This window comes from Ursus maritimus, unplaced genomic scaffold, assembly GCF_017311325.1.
Source record: "Ursus maritimus isolate PB19 unplaced genomic scaffold, ASM1731132v1 scaffold_32, whole genome shotgun sequence".
Classification (NCBI taxonomy): domain Eukaryota; kingdom Metazoa; phylum Chordata; class Mammalia; order Carnivora; family Ursidae; genus Ursus; species Ursus maritimus.
The window spans coordinates 6,867,230-6,881,474 of NW_024425786.1; the positions used below are offsets into that span (position 1 = coordinate 6,867,230).

At 55.6% G+C, this 14,245-nt stretch overlaps 1 protein-coding gene and 2 long non-coding RNA genes across 4 annotated transcripts in view; 2 read left to right on the plus strand and 1 right to left on the minus strand.

Moving 5' to 3' along the window:
- Positions 1–9,114, plus strand: part of LOC121106405 — an 11,084-nt gene extending 1,970 nt beyond the window's left edge. The window contains exon 2 of the long non-coding RNA XR_005839023.1: positions 7,598–9,114. This is a non-coding gene — a long non-coding RNA (uncharacterized LOC121106405). The remainder of the gene's footprint in view (positions 1–7,597) is intronic.
- On the minus strand, positions 7,866–14,119 carry LOC121106404. Of its 2 annotated transcripts, none has more exons than XR_005839021.1 (3): positions 11,606–14,119; positions 9,433–9,645; positions 7,866–7,974 (listed from the first exon to the last, which is right to left on the minus strand). It is a non-coding gene; the product is annotated as an uncharacterized LOC121106404 (long non-coding RNA). The 2 variants fall into 2 exon arrangements; XR_005839022.1 differs by lacking the exon at positions 11,606–14,119 and adding an exon at positions 10,316–10,505.
- PIK3CD (phosphatidylinositol-4,5-bisphosphate 3-kinase catalytic subunit delta) overlaps positions 10,768–14,245 on the plus strand; it is a 51,020-nt gene continuing 47,542 nt past the window's right edge. Inside the window, exon 1 of the mRNA XM_040645755.1 lies at positions 10,768–10,909. The gene's annotated coding sequence lies outside the window, so the exon portion shown is untranslated. The remainder of the gene's footprint in view (positions 10,910–14,245) is intronic.

The window sequence follows — 14,245 nt, forward strand, 5'->3', positions numbered from 1 at the left end:
GGGGGGGGGGGGGGGCTGCCTGATGGGAGGAGCAAGGGGTCCTTGTTCCCATCCTCCATCGGGAAGCGGTGGTTTCTCCTAGACAGGGGGGCGGGACCTAGGGATGGAAGGATCCAGGCTGAAGCTGCATCTCTGGTGAGATGAGGGTGGAGGGGCCACTCTGAAGGGTGAGGCTGGACTCCCTGAGGCTCCCGGGTCACTGGGTGCTGGGCTCCTGCTGGGAGGGAATGAAGGTGCTGCTCTCACACTGGCAGGACCCGTGTGTCCTTCCTCCCCCCTGCCTACAGACCCCTGACTCTTCCACTGGGCAAGGCCTGTCTAGCCATGACTGGGTCATTCATTCATTCATCGGTTCCACATTCCTACAGACTCACTCGTACCCCTCTGGGTGCCCGACACAGAGCTCAGGGCCCTGATGCCAGCCTGGATCCGTGTGGAGGCCCCACTCCCGAGCAGCTGAGCACCCAGGCTGGCACACTTGAGCAGACCCAGCCTGGAATAAAGACCCTTCTAGACAAGGAGGGCCGAGTGGGCAATATCTGTACGGACTGGCCGGGCAAATAAGGAGGGGGAGGGTCAAAGGAAGAGTTTGGGAAGGGCACTCCAGGCAAAGGGAACAGCATGGGCAAAGGCCCAGAGTCAGAGAGCCTGGGGTGGTCTGGAGCTGCAAGGCACAGCCCATGGTGCAGCATGAAGGGTGGGGTGGGGGAGTGGGGGGCTGGCCGGGTTGGCTCCCTTGATTATTAGATGTCTTAAGCTTGTTCTCCAGCCACAGCTGACTCCATACCCCAGTGCAGGTCACTGTCCCAGCCAATAAGCAGCGCCAAGGATCAGAAATCAGTCCCTGGTAGGGGAGCCTGGCTGGCTCAGTCAGTAGAGAGAGCAACTCTTAATCTCGGGGTTGGGAGTTCGAGCCCCACGCTGGGTGTAGAGATTACTTAAAAATAAAAAAGTCTTTAAAGGAAAGAGAGGAAGGAAGGAAGGAAGGAAGGAAGGAAGGAAGGAAGGAAGGAAGGAATCGCTGGTAGCTAAAGCTGAAAAGGGGGCTTTTAGCAAAGCTTCGGGGTGTTCTCATGGAACCCAGAGATGCAGCCCTGCTTGGAGCCCTGGAACCAGAGCTCTCGGACACTTTCTCAGCACTGCTTGCCTGTCCCCATTCACCCACCTTCATCAAACCGGCCAAGCGGACGTGGCCTGGATCCCCTCACCCAGAGAGAACTAGGTCCTAAGCCCCGGGAAGCAGGAGTCAGTTACGGCCAGCGTTCAGGCGTCTATGCTGTAACTATGTGAGGAACGGCTACCAGGAAAGGGGGACAGAGGGACAGCCTAGTAGCCTAAAAGCCAGCAGTGTCCACTCTAGGCCATTCCGTTTTACCCCACCCCACCCCACCCCCCCGCACACACGTCCACACATCCACGTGCTTTATTCCTCCGACTTTCCCCGGAAAGCTCCATTCCAGTTACTGTTGCTTCATCCTTAGACCCCAGAGTCCACCACAAACATCCCTCGCCCTGCCGAACGTGAGGCAGTCCACGTCAGGTCCAACTCTTGCCTCCGGGACTCCATTCTCAGAGCCGTCATCTCAGGCAGACACGCGCCCCCGTCTATTTTTCCTGAATCTCCTCTAAGGCTCCCCCGGATCCCCCTCAATCTATAGACCGACTGACGGGTTTCACCTCTCCTTCCTTGCTTGATCTATGGAGCAGAAGATGCAAGCACCATGCAGAGCACACCGTGGTCTTGTAGCCAGGCAAGGAATACATGAGACGGCAGGAGCAAGATACGGCATGGGGTGTGCTCGGCTGGTTACCTTCTCTGGCTTCTTTGTTGGCCAGCAGGGCTGTCCCAGGTTCTGCCCGCCGGGAAGAGATCCCTTCTCTAGCGGTCTTTCAGGCCTGTCCTTGAGAGGTTCTTGGGAAACCTTTTTCTAGGAGGGACACAGCTGCCCTGGTAGCCTGCTTCATATTGGAGCTGGGACGTGGGCTTAGGAATCCCCCGGAGGGTAAGACATCCCAAGCCCCAGTGTGCCAGGTTTTAGGGTTTCTTGGAGTTTCAGTCCCCACAGACGCGTAGTGGACTGGCTGCTGATTTTATTTTGGGTCATGTCATTTACCAATAACCACTGCCATGGAATCGTGTCTGCTTGAATCTTTGGCCTTAGGCTGGGCCGTCCCCCAGGGCTAGGGTGTCTGAGCAGCAAGCTTGGTGGCTTCAGTTTCTTCTTTTAGCCTAAAGGTGAAGAGGAAATCATCATCTAACTTGGGTGGAAAGAAGGCTTTTTATCTAATTTCTCTTAGAATACTACCCCTACTTGCCTTCACACCACTTGACAAAGAGAGGCTAAAGGACCAGAGGTTAAGGGTCCTGTGGCTCTTCCCAGATATCCCTTTCCAATGCTAAGCTCGCAGACTTTTCTGTTTTGTGTGCTAACCTTAGTGTTAGACACGGGGTGTGGCAGAGAACGTGGCCGGGGCTATACAGCAATTATCTGATGCTTGGGTGTCACTGGCTACAGGAGAAAAAGGGATTTCCCTTTGCAGAATAAATACTTGCCCTGTTATCCCCCAGTCTTGTGCAGAACTGAACAAAAGCTCCTCTTGTAGCACGTTCTGAAGGCTGCGAGAAGTAAGCTATTTACTAATACGGTGGACACTGTGCTACCGTGTTCTGAGTCCCATGAGACCATTGAAGGTAGTTCAACTGATCTGTTACCACACAGCAGGAGCCTCTGGGGTTCCATCCCAGGGTAGGGAATCCTCATCACCCCTCACTCTGCCTCAGGTCACCTAGGTTCAAACCTTTCCTTGAAAAGCTGTTTCTTTCAACGCTCCACTTCTGATACCAACTTCCGTATTAATTCCGAGTGTTGTTTCGAAAACCAGAAATCAACTCAAGAGAGTTTGTACTGGGTTGAATATTATCCCCCCAAAATTCATGCTCACATGGAACCTCAAAATGGAACCTTTGTTGGAAATAAGGTCTTTTCAATCTAATCAGTGAAGGTGAGGGCATCCTGGATTAGGGTGTCTTTATAAGAAGAGGGGAGTTGGACGAAGACACAGACGCACAGGGAGAACGCCAGTGAGATGGAGGCAGAGATCAGAAGGATGCTTCTACAAGCCATTGAACGCCAAGAATTGCAGGCGGCCCCGGAAGAGAAGAGAGAGAGAGACCTGGAAGAGATTCTCGCTAGTGCCTCTGGGAGGAACCAACCTGGCCAATACCTCGACTTCAGACTTCCGGCCTCTAGAACTGCCAGAGAACAAATTTCCATTGTTTCAAACCATCTGGATTGTGCTATTTGTTACCTCGGTCCTGGGAAACGGATATAAACCTGAGCAGAATACAGGAGTCGGGCATAAGGGTGCAGGGGACTTTCAGAGGAACCCAAGGGCAAGAATGCAGTGGAGCCTCACACCGATGCAAGGACAAGGAACTGAAAAGTTGCCCAAAATCCTCTCTCTCACCTGGGATCCTCTCTTCCTCTCTGTGCCTCTGCTTGCCGGTTTTCTCTCAATCTCGCTCTCTGCACGGCAGCTTCTCCGATTTCCTTAGTCGTGTCGAGAGGCGTCAGTGGCCCAGCGCTCCCCAGCGTGTGTGTACAGCACCCAAGCTCCAGGTACCTGAGGAAGCACGATGCTCTTGGTTCTCATTCTGTGTCCCCGAGGAAACCACTGGCTGCCAACCGGGGGCCAGGGGGCCGCCCCTGGGGCAGTCAACTTGGGCATGCTTAAAGGCAGGATATCTGCCTGGGGACTGCGGGTATGGCCACGGGGATGCAGGGGCCGTGTTCCTAGAGATGGGAGCTGGTATACACCCCAGCAGCACCGTGCTCTTGCCATCCGGCCCCTCCCCACCCCGGAGCTCCCGTTGGCTGAGGCCCTACTATCCACTGGGGGTCTTCCCTGACGCCACCTGTATTCCCAGGGGAGTCCTTCTCCGGGCTTCTCATCCCTGCTCGTGGGGGATGCATGTGGTCATACAGCATGACCGGAGCCCAGAATGGAACAATGACTCATCCAAGGCACGGGTGTGAACGGCCGTAAGAGGGATTAGCTCTGACTTGGGGAAGGGAAACAAAGTTTTACATTTTTTTTGCAGTTTTAGTGCACATTTGGCAAAATGTGAACAGGAAGGAAAAACGGCAAGGAAAACCTCCGTAACCCTCCTCTCCAGGGCCTGTCACTGTTCGGTCAGCTCCTACAACACACGTGTGCGTGTGTAACGCTTACACGGCGGCGGTCCTGCACGGAGGGAATTCTGCATTGAACGTGGTCCCCTTGATGTCATCATGTCCCATGATGCTGCGGGTCTTCAGGATCCCCACTTTCTTTGCTTTTTTTTTTTTTTTTTAATTTATTTGAGAGCAAGAGCGTGCCCATGAATCAGGGGAGGAGCAGAGGGAGAGAATCTTCAAGCGGACTCCCCGCTGAGCATGGAGCCTGACGCGGGGCTCGAGCCCACAACCCAGGAGGACATCATGACCTGAGTGGAAACCAAGAGTCGGACACGTCATCTACTGAGCCGCCCAGGTGCCCCAGGGTCACCACTGTCGATGGCTGCACAGTATTCCAGGAAGTGGATGTCCCGTGCCTTCCTCTGGCCAAGGGACGAAGGCAGACCCTCCACAGTGTTAAGGTGACACATTTTCTTCCTCCCATACTTGGTTCACGGTCCAGCTTCCTGCCATTGCTGGTCCAAGAGACCCCACACCCTTTCCGTCACCTGACTTCAGCGTCCTAGGAAGGCGGCCACCTAATGAACTCCCACCTGCCAGATGGGTGACCTGGGAGAGTTACCTGCGGCATTGCCTCAGTTTCTTTGTAAGGTGGGGGTAAGAACAGCACGCACCATCCAGGGGTCCCAGGGGAGGAGACGGGGTAATGCATGACGACAGCGTGCTGTTCTCACTACAGTTCTACGTTTTTTCATTCGCTGTGTAGCCCGGACGCTTTCCACGAGGCCACATTTACGGGTCGCATATGTGCTATAACAAAGCACTACAAACCCCGTGGCTTAAAAAACAGAGATTTGGGGCCCCTGGCTGGCTCAGCTGGAAGAGCGTGCGACTCTTGATTTCAGGGTCGTGAGTTTGAGCCCCACTTTGGGTACAGAGATTACTAAATAAATAAGTAAATAAATAGATAGATAGATAAATAAAAATAAATAGACTTAAAAAACAAAACCCAAAACACCAGAAATTTATTCTTTCACAGTTCAGGAGGCCAAAAGTTCAAAATCAAGGTGGCAGCAGGGCCACTCCCTCCGGAGGCTCTAGGGAGAAGCCTTCCTTGCCTCTTCCAGCTTCTGGGGGCTCCTGACGTTCCTTGGTTCGTGGCTACGTCACTCCAACCTCTGCCTCCGGCTGCACGTGGCCTTTTCCTCTGTCTGTCTCGACTTCCCCTCTGTCTTTCTCTCATAAGGACGCTTGCCATTGGATTGAGGGCCCACCCAGACCATCTAGGATGACCTCACCTCAAGATCCTTAACTTAATTATGTCTACAAAGACCCTATTTCCAAATAAGGTCCCATTCCCAGGTTCCAGGGATTAGGACTTGGACATACCCTTCTGGAGGTCACCAGCCAGCCCCCTCCAGGTAGAAAATGGCTTTCCTTCTCCTTCTAATTCTTCTCTCTCTTCAGCATTTATGCTCTTTTGTTCTCTTTTTCCTGTCTGGAGAAGAAGTCACCCGACTTATGCCTTCTCGTTGAGGTTTTTGGGGTTTCACATGGGGGTGCTCCTCAGAATTGATGCCTTTAAAGATAAATATCTATCTAGAGGGGTACTTATCTAGATAGAAGGAGGTTTCCAGGGCAGGTGGTAGTGTGGTGGGACGCAGGACTGCAGCAAACCCCAGGTCCTGCGAGCACTCCCTCTTCTGCGCCCTGTTGGCAAAGCTGTGACTGTCCCCAAACCACTTTCACTGAAAGATCTATTAGTCTTACAGGCTCTCTGAAGCTGGAGTAATAAACCCCATCTTACGGAGGAGGGGACAGACCAGAGGATGTGGGGGCAGGGCTGGGTTTCAGGGTCCCCAGACAGGGTTCAAAAATACACTCCCTCCTCCATCAGACTCCAAGGGCGGGGAATGAGGCCACTTCTTCTTACTCTCTGCAGTCCCCCTTCTGTGACCCTGCCCCCCCATCCCAAACCACAGTATTCCAGGCTTGTAAGGGAAAGCCCTGCTTCCAGCCCGGGGGAGTGATTGGCCTTCTCCTCCTCCCGCACCTCCCCATTCTATTGTTTTTTCTTAATTTTTTTGAAGATTTTTAAATTTATTCATTTGACAGAGTGCCCGAGAGAGCACACGCAGGGGGGAGGGGCAGAGGGAGAGGGAGAAGCTGACTCCCCGCTGGGCAGGAAGCCCAACACCAACCCCCCCCTCTCCGGGGCCCAGGATCATGACCTGAGCCCCAAGGCAGATGCTTAACCGACTGAGCCACCCAGGTGCCCTATTATTTTTTTCTTTAAATAAATGTTTAATTTTAGCACAGTTTCAGATTTATAGGGAAGTTGCAAAGAAGCTAGAGAGTCCGCACACACCCCACACCTAGTCTCTTCTATTGCTAACATCTTAACTACTAACAGTACATCTGTCACAAGTGATGAACCAACATTGATACTTTATTATTAACTAAATCCTGACTGCCTTAGGTCTCACCTACTGTCCTCTCTCTGTTCCAGGCGCCCAGCCAGGGCACTGCGTAACACTCACTTGTCACGTTCTCCTTAGGCTCCTCTTGGCTGTGACAGTTGCTCTCATTTTCCTTGTCTCTGATGACCTTGACTGTCTGAGGACTGGTCAGGTGTTTTCGTAGACCCCACTGTCCCTCCTCCGTCTCTCCCCTCCTCCCCACCTCCTATGTCTTTGCAGCACTTACTACTTCACGACACTGTATCTTATTTTTATTCTCCATAGTTTCTCTTTGTGGAGTATAAGCCCCGGGAGGGCGGGCCCCTGGCTTGGACAGTGCTGTATTCCAGGGCCCCGACTGCAGCAGGCATGGGGGCTGAATGAGTCAGTGTTGCAAAGCCTGGGTCACCCCCAGTGTATGGAGGCAAGAGTTTGGATCCAGCCTCATGACCCCAAACCCTGCTGCTCCCCACCACCCCCTTTCCCCAATACTCCCACACCCTGGACTAGGAAGTGCATTAGAAGGTATGTTTAAAAGCCAAATGCTCTTTCTGGAACACTGATTTGGTAACAGGGGCAGGACCCTCCCCTAGCCCCGGGTCAGGAGGGCCGGAGGGATTCCCCCAGGGTTGCACAGCCGGTAGGGGGTTGGGCTGGGATTGGAACGCAGGCATCCTGGGGTTGGAGTGTTTGTGTTTTACGAAAAGGATAACTCAACTTCTGTTTGGGGCAGCCATTTACTTGGGTCCAGAAACTCAATCTCCAGCAGTTCAGCGCTGGTCCCATAAGGGCCTGGTTCACCTGGGCCACCTCTGAGCCATCTGGGTCTTTCTGGACCGTTCGGTCCCGCTGAGACCCTCCATGAAGCGCAGGGGCACGATCCGTCCACCTCTGCGTCTTTCTCCAGAGGGCACAGCCTGGGGACGGGGGCTACAAAGACCCCTGTCTTCTTTTCCTCAGGCACCTGCACCCGGCCAGCTCTCTGGGCTCCTCCAAGCCTGTGTCCCCAGAAGTCAGACTTTCCAGGAGTCAGTTCTGACCTTGGCCGGCTTCTCCCGTGGTCTGGACGCCCTCGCACCGCCACCATGACTCTGCCGCAGGCCGCAGCGGTCTCGTCGTGCGGACTGGGGCTGCAGTAAGAAATGCACTTTACGTCTTGAGTTAATGCACACTCACACGTACCTAAAAACGGGGAAAAGCCGCAGGCAGTGGTATTCTCCCTTCCCAAGTGGAATGCAATCTGATCATTTCTCTTCTATTTCATTTTGGTAAACTTGACGTGCTGACTGGGCTTCCAGTCCACTGGTGGGTTCGTCTGTCACAGCCTGCTGTTGCTGCTGTGGGGGAAATGCTGCTTTAGAGCAGAAATGTCCAGTCCCATGGAGCACAGAGACCCTGTTCTCGGATAGCTCGAGAACTAACGGTTGCTGGGGGTTCACTCTGTCAGTACCGTTAGAAGCGGTTTCCATGTATTACCTCGGGTAATTCTAAGAACAATTTTTTGAAGATTTTATTTGAGAGAGAGAGCAAGCAGGGGGAGAGGCAGAGGGACAGGGAGAAGCAAACTCCCCGCTCAGCAGGGAGCCCGACCAAGGGCTCAGTCCTGGTCCCACCCCAGGATCATGACCTGAGCTGAAGGCAGCCGCTTCACCGACCGAGCCCCCCAGGCGCCCCTCTAAGAACAATTCTAAACGCCGAAAGCCAGGATCAGCATCGCGTTTCCTCAGATGAGAAGAGGAGGCTCAGAAGAATTAAGCCGCTTGCCTGAAGCACCCAGGGGGCGGTGCTGGGAGGTCGGCTCCAGGGAAGGTGCTCTCGAAGCTTCCTCCCGCATTTCTCCGCCAAGGCAAAAGGGCAAGGATTTGAGCTGGATAACGTTTGCTTGGGAGGAAAAGACCCACAGCAAAGTGGGCTTCCTGCCAGGACGGGGCACGGAGGCAGGTGCCCAGAGCCTTCGTGGAGGGGCTGAGGAAGTGGGCTCCTCGTGCTCGCACCCCTGCCCCGGGGTTCTGAGCTTGGCTCCGGCTGCCCTGAGATAACCCTGCTTGAGGGCATGTGTGGGTGTCAGCGGTGAAGCTGCTCAAGGTCGAACAAAGATGCTTACTGCATCCTCGAGAAGCTGCAGACGCTGGATGGCTTTTGGAGGGGAAGCTGCGCAGGAGAGGGGGGCAGAAGGAAACCAGGCTGGAGGGCTGTGTGTGCTCCTCCGGGCTGCAGGGCACCTTCTGCCGCCCCGAGCCTGTTCTCCGCTGACCAGCGGCCCCTTGAAGAGCCGAGACCTCTTTTTTCCCCTTCCATAAAATGGGGCGGAAGGATTGCCCCCTCAGGAGGTCACATGAGTCATGAGGCGTTGGCTTCCATGCAGCTAAGATGCTCCTTGTCTTCCAGGACTGCTATAAATTCCCCACCACGGCTGCTCTATTTTGTTTACAATTCAAAGGGAACTTGAAGTAGCTTCCTCCAAACACACATGACAACAGTTAAAAATAAAGTGAGAAAGAGAGATCAGAAACCATAGAGAGGAAGGCACAAGGCAAGTCTATTGGGAACTTGAGAGACGAGGGCCAGTGATGGCTGTGCCCCGTGTTACCGGCGGCCTCACTCTCCTGGCACCCCAGGCAACAGAGGGAGATAAGTCCTCTGGTGCGGTCTCAGAAAGGAAATGTGCCGGGTTTTCAGGAAAGTGAAGCTTCTAAGATTGGGGCATAGCCAGTGTGACATGGTCAGAGGTGCTGTTAGACACTGACCGTGTGGCCCCCAAATGATTAAACCTTCCTGAGCCTCGGTTTTCTTACCTGTAAAGTGGGGCTAAGATTTCCCTCTGGAGACTGCTGTAGGGATCGGAGATAACAGTGGGGCGAGCGCATCTGAGCACTTGGCATGCCTCGGTTCCCCGTCGCACATGTCACAAACCGTGATGTGAAGGGCTGTCAGCAAATATTCAGTGAAGAGTTCTTTTGAATGAGGCAAAAAAGCACTCCTCACCCGCCGGCTTCTTGCACCAAACTCTGAAAGCCAGGGAGTACATTGTTTAAATTGCAAACTAGCAAAAGCCGGGCTGGGACAGGTGTTCGGAAACATCAGATTTCCTCTCTGATGTGCCCATTTCTCTTTGGGCTCTTGGCAGTACCTCCTCGGAGTGGGCTGGAGACCTCTGCCAAGGACCAGTGAGCCGGACCCGGGGTAGGAGTGAGGCTGTGAGCCTGGAATGTTTTGTTGGGAAGGATGTTAGGGTACATTCCTGGGGACAGACCCAACATTCTTCCCTAAAGGGACAATAGGGGGTGCCTCCTGGCTCCTCCACCCGTGTCCAGCTGAGAATCCAGAGCCTGCAGCCTGGATCTGAAAACACTGGAAGCATTTAGTACCCAATGGGTCTTGCCTCAAAATGCTCCTGGCTGGACACAGAAGTTTCTGCTCTGCTCCCTTTGCTGCAGCCGGAGCTGGGCCCACGCTGGGCCCGGGAGGCCAGGGCATTGCTTGGTGGAAAGAGCCTCTCCCAAGTTTCAGGTTCCTCATATCTCCAAGGGGCCCAAACAGGTGCTTTATCGCCCAGACCTGACTGGAGGGGGTCTTTTAAGTTATTATCTAAGCAATTGACTGACTCTTCTGCCATCACACCCTGGAAGGATTTGAAGCCACTGTTGTGACCTGGCTACTCCCACATCCCCTCCTTACCCTTGACTCCCCTGAGCGTGGAGGCCACGGCTTCCCTCCAGGGCTGAGCCCGTGGGACTTTGCGCTCCAGTCTGTCTCTCTGGCCTCCCGTACCTCCCTCTGGCCCAGCTACCACGTTCTTGTCCCTGGGGGGCACCCCCGGGTGCCTGGAGCTGCAGCCAAGGCCGCCACCCTCCAGGCTTTCTCTGACCACTGTGGAAATTCTTGGTGTGTGAATGGGGAAGGCGTGGGGGTTTTATGGGCTTTAGGACCTTTATTTGGTTGTTTTCCTTTGTATAAAAAGAAAACTTGTTTTGAAGAAGGGCAAGATGCAGCTTCCAGAGACACCTGGGGTGATGCCCCTGCAGCCGCAGACGGGGTGCGGATTTGAGGGGTGGAGGGGAGGGGGCAGACTGGCGGGAGGAGGACCTGCTGTTTTTCCTGTTGCAAGTAAAAAGGAAACAAAGTGGGAAGTGGAGTGTGCGGGCTGTCAGCGGGCGGGGCGCCCCCACCGCGCCCCGCCTCCCTCCCTCGAGGCTCACTCGCGCCCAGAGTCTTCGCTGCTAGCGGCCGCCGGGCCGAGCGGCCCAGCCCCTGCCAGCCGCGCCGGGACCGGTAAGCGCTCGCCTTTGGCTGCGTCTGGGGAGGTCAGGGAGAACTCCGGGACCCGGGGCTTCAGGGACCTCGGGGACCGGCTCGCGGGCGTCTCCCGGTGCCCACAAGCGGTGCGCCCTGGCCGGGTGCGCCTCCCGCGTCTGGAGAGAGCCCGGCAAGGGGCGCCCCCCGGGGTGGCCGCCAGGACCTGGGCGCGCACAGCTCCCCTGCGCGGCTACTGCGCGCCCTGCGGGGAGTTCACGGGCGCGGCGGAGGCGGTCGGGCTACGCTCCCAGCGGCGGGGCATGGAGCCCGGCAGCGCTCGGCCGCGTGCGCCCTGCCCCGAGCGCTGGCTAGTGGGTCGAGGGGGCGCTCTGGCCGCGCTCCCACTAGCGGTGCAGCCCGTGCTCCCGCCCTGGCGCGGGGAGAGGGGCGCGCACTGTCCCCTGCGCCCTGGCCCAGCGCGCCCTCCCCGGCGCCGGCGAGCGGGGACCGGGCTGGGGAGCCGCCGGAGTCCAGTCTGCCGGGCGCCCCCCTCCGGCCCCGCCCAGCGCCCCTGGGGGCCCCGGGCCTTGGGCGCCGCTTGCCGCGTGTTTACTGCAGCCGCCAGCGGAGACCAGCCCCCGGATCTGCGGCCGAGCCTGGGTTACGGCGGCAAAACCGCCTCCAGCTTTGCATTTCCGGACTCCCCCCCCCCCTTCTTTTTAATACTCTTACCCGTAATTCAGCCAGAATGAGGCTTCTTTTTTTAAATCGGGTTTCCTGTTTTTATTTTGTCTTCCTTCTCTCCACCTCCCTTGAAATCTAGGAGAGGGGAGCAGGGAGAACTTTGGTGGGGACCAGGATGCGGGAGCACAGAGCGGGCGGTGCTCTGCCCGGGTGCGGAGATGGGGGGCCAGAGAGCCAGGAAAGGACTGATGGGAGGCCCCGAAAAGCGCGCTCCGGAGGGGACGAAGGTGGGGATGGGATTTCCCGGACTGGGGTCGGGCGCCTGGGGCGCCCAGGCTGGCGGTCCACGTACCAGGTGGTCCCGGGGCACCCTTGGGATCTGCCCAGTTTGCAGATGGAGCGCTAGGGAGGCCTGAAATGACCGAGTAGCTTTCACTTGTTCAGGTCCCCTGGAAGGAGAGAGCTGAAGGTCTCAAACCCCAACAGACTCTCCAGTGGGGCTGCTTCCCCTGGGCTCCTGCAGAAAGCCCCATTGCGCGCCACCCACAGAATGTGCTGCACGGTCGCGGGTGTTTGCGGGGCAGGTGTGCCCTCGCTGTGTCTCTGTGTGTGTGGGAGGTCCTCTTTCAGGGGCTTCGAGGGGAAAGTTCGCCGCTCCAAAGGGACCGTGAAACTGAGGGTTTATGCCACTGCTCGCTTCCAGGAGAGAGGCGGGGGCTGGAGCACCTGGAGGTGCCTTGGTGTTCTCGTCTGGTGAATGGCACCCTTGGGACTCTTTCCGCCCCCTCACAAAGAATCCGTCGTTTTTACATACGTGTTTTCAGTTAAGTTATAGGAGCCGAATGATGTCTTCTCCATTTTCCAGTGGAGGAAACTAGGGCCCAGAAAAGTTAAATAACTTGTGGACCCACACAATTTGCAAGCAGCTGATCCAGAACCCCAGCATCTTCCCCCGCCAAAGTGTGCCGGCACCTGTAGGTGCTGTGGCTTGCCCATTAAGGAGAACATTTCCTAATAGTTCTCTTGGTGGAGGGACGGGGACCCTTGGGGTGTCCTCTCTGAGATGCAGCCTCTAAGGGATCCACCTTGGTAATCCCCAGTAGAAGCTGCCCCTAGATCAACCACCAGGTTTGACTGCGGTGCTTAAGTGGGCATAAAGAATCTTCTGATTAAGGAGGCTGTCACCAGATACAAAAAGATGGGAATAGAACTTTCTCTTCTGCTCTCTAGAGCAGAAACTTGCCAACTGTTTAGCACGTCCATGCCCTGCTGTGGTTTGATTTCTTGACTTGAGGATTCCATCCATCGTGCCTCACGAGAACACTGCCATCACATGCTGAGGCTGATTCTTTGGCTGCTTTCACAAACTCCTACAAGTAGCAGCGGACACTCTGGGGGGGAGGGGGGGCTCTTGAAACTTAGCTGGCCTTTGCCTGTTCTAAGACATCTGAGCTTACCTCTTTCTGAGCCCCACTACCCCGACCTCCTCTGTCCACGTTTAGAAACAGTGCGGGCCACTCTGCAAATAGACATGTTTCTGGACTTAGGGCAAGTGCCCCAGAGGCGCTCCTGGCCCTGCGGATGGTCCCCTTCCACCAGGACTTTTCTCTGGCTTTCCTACGTCTAACAAGTGTTTATTGCAATCACCCTCACAGAGGATCCGCTAAGAACGAGGCAGGCAGGCCGGGAGGGTACCAGCCCCCGGTGGGTGGGTAGGGGGCTTACGAGACACAGGCGGTCCACACGTAACTAGAGACCAGCCTCAGGCCTGGTTAGTTTCCCTCCCAGCCCTGCTGTGTCCAGGGAGTTCATGGGGATGTGAATGGGGGTGTGAGGGGTCAGTTCCTGCTTCACCTTGTTTTTCTTCAATTGCACAGTTAAAGGGAGAAGTGAATGTGCAACTCATGAAGCAATTCCCCTTTGCCTGGCTTATTTTTCAAACCGATTTTTTGTTTAGAGAGCAGTCTCCTCCCTTCCAGAAGCCAGCTGTTTCTGCGGGTCTGGTATGGGGCGTGGGGCCCCACCAAATGTTTCTTTACCGTGGGACCTTAGAAAAGCTCTTTCAGCCACTCCCCAGGGGACAAACATGTTTCCCAGCAAAGCTGTTGGAGGGGCAGGTCCAGAGGGAAGTGCTCCCGGAGGATGGGGCCGGGGTGCCTCCCTGTCTGATGGTGGAGGTATGTGGTCACTGACCACCGGCTGCAGGATGGCAGGAGCCTGACTTGTCAGGAAGGTAGGGAGACGTTCTCCTCTGTGCCACGGCCAGTGTTTCATAAATGACGAGTATTGCAAAACTCCTCCTCTCTCTCCTTGCAGCTAATGCTAAACTGAATTTTCTTTAATTTGGTTGGTGGAAATCCCCCGCAATCATATCAGAAATGCTGCCAGTTTCAAGATGGAAAAAAAAAAAAATTAAAAACCCGGGAACCTCCCTCCCCACTCTTCCCTTGCAGACACACACGGTGACTTTCTGTGGGCCCTACCAAAATATGGCCCACTCCCCTCCCTGGGGGCCAGCACAGTCCGTGGGGCCTGAGGTCGGCACAGTGAAGGCTCTAGCCGCCCTGGCCTGTGAGAACCCCCAACCCCTTCCCCAGAGGTGATAACCTGGCTCCCTCAGATAAGGGGGGGGGGTCAGGACTTCTCCTAGAAACGGTGCCTCTCAAGGCCGCCTACTTTCTGGGCCGA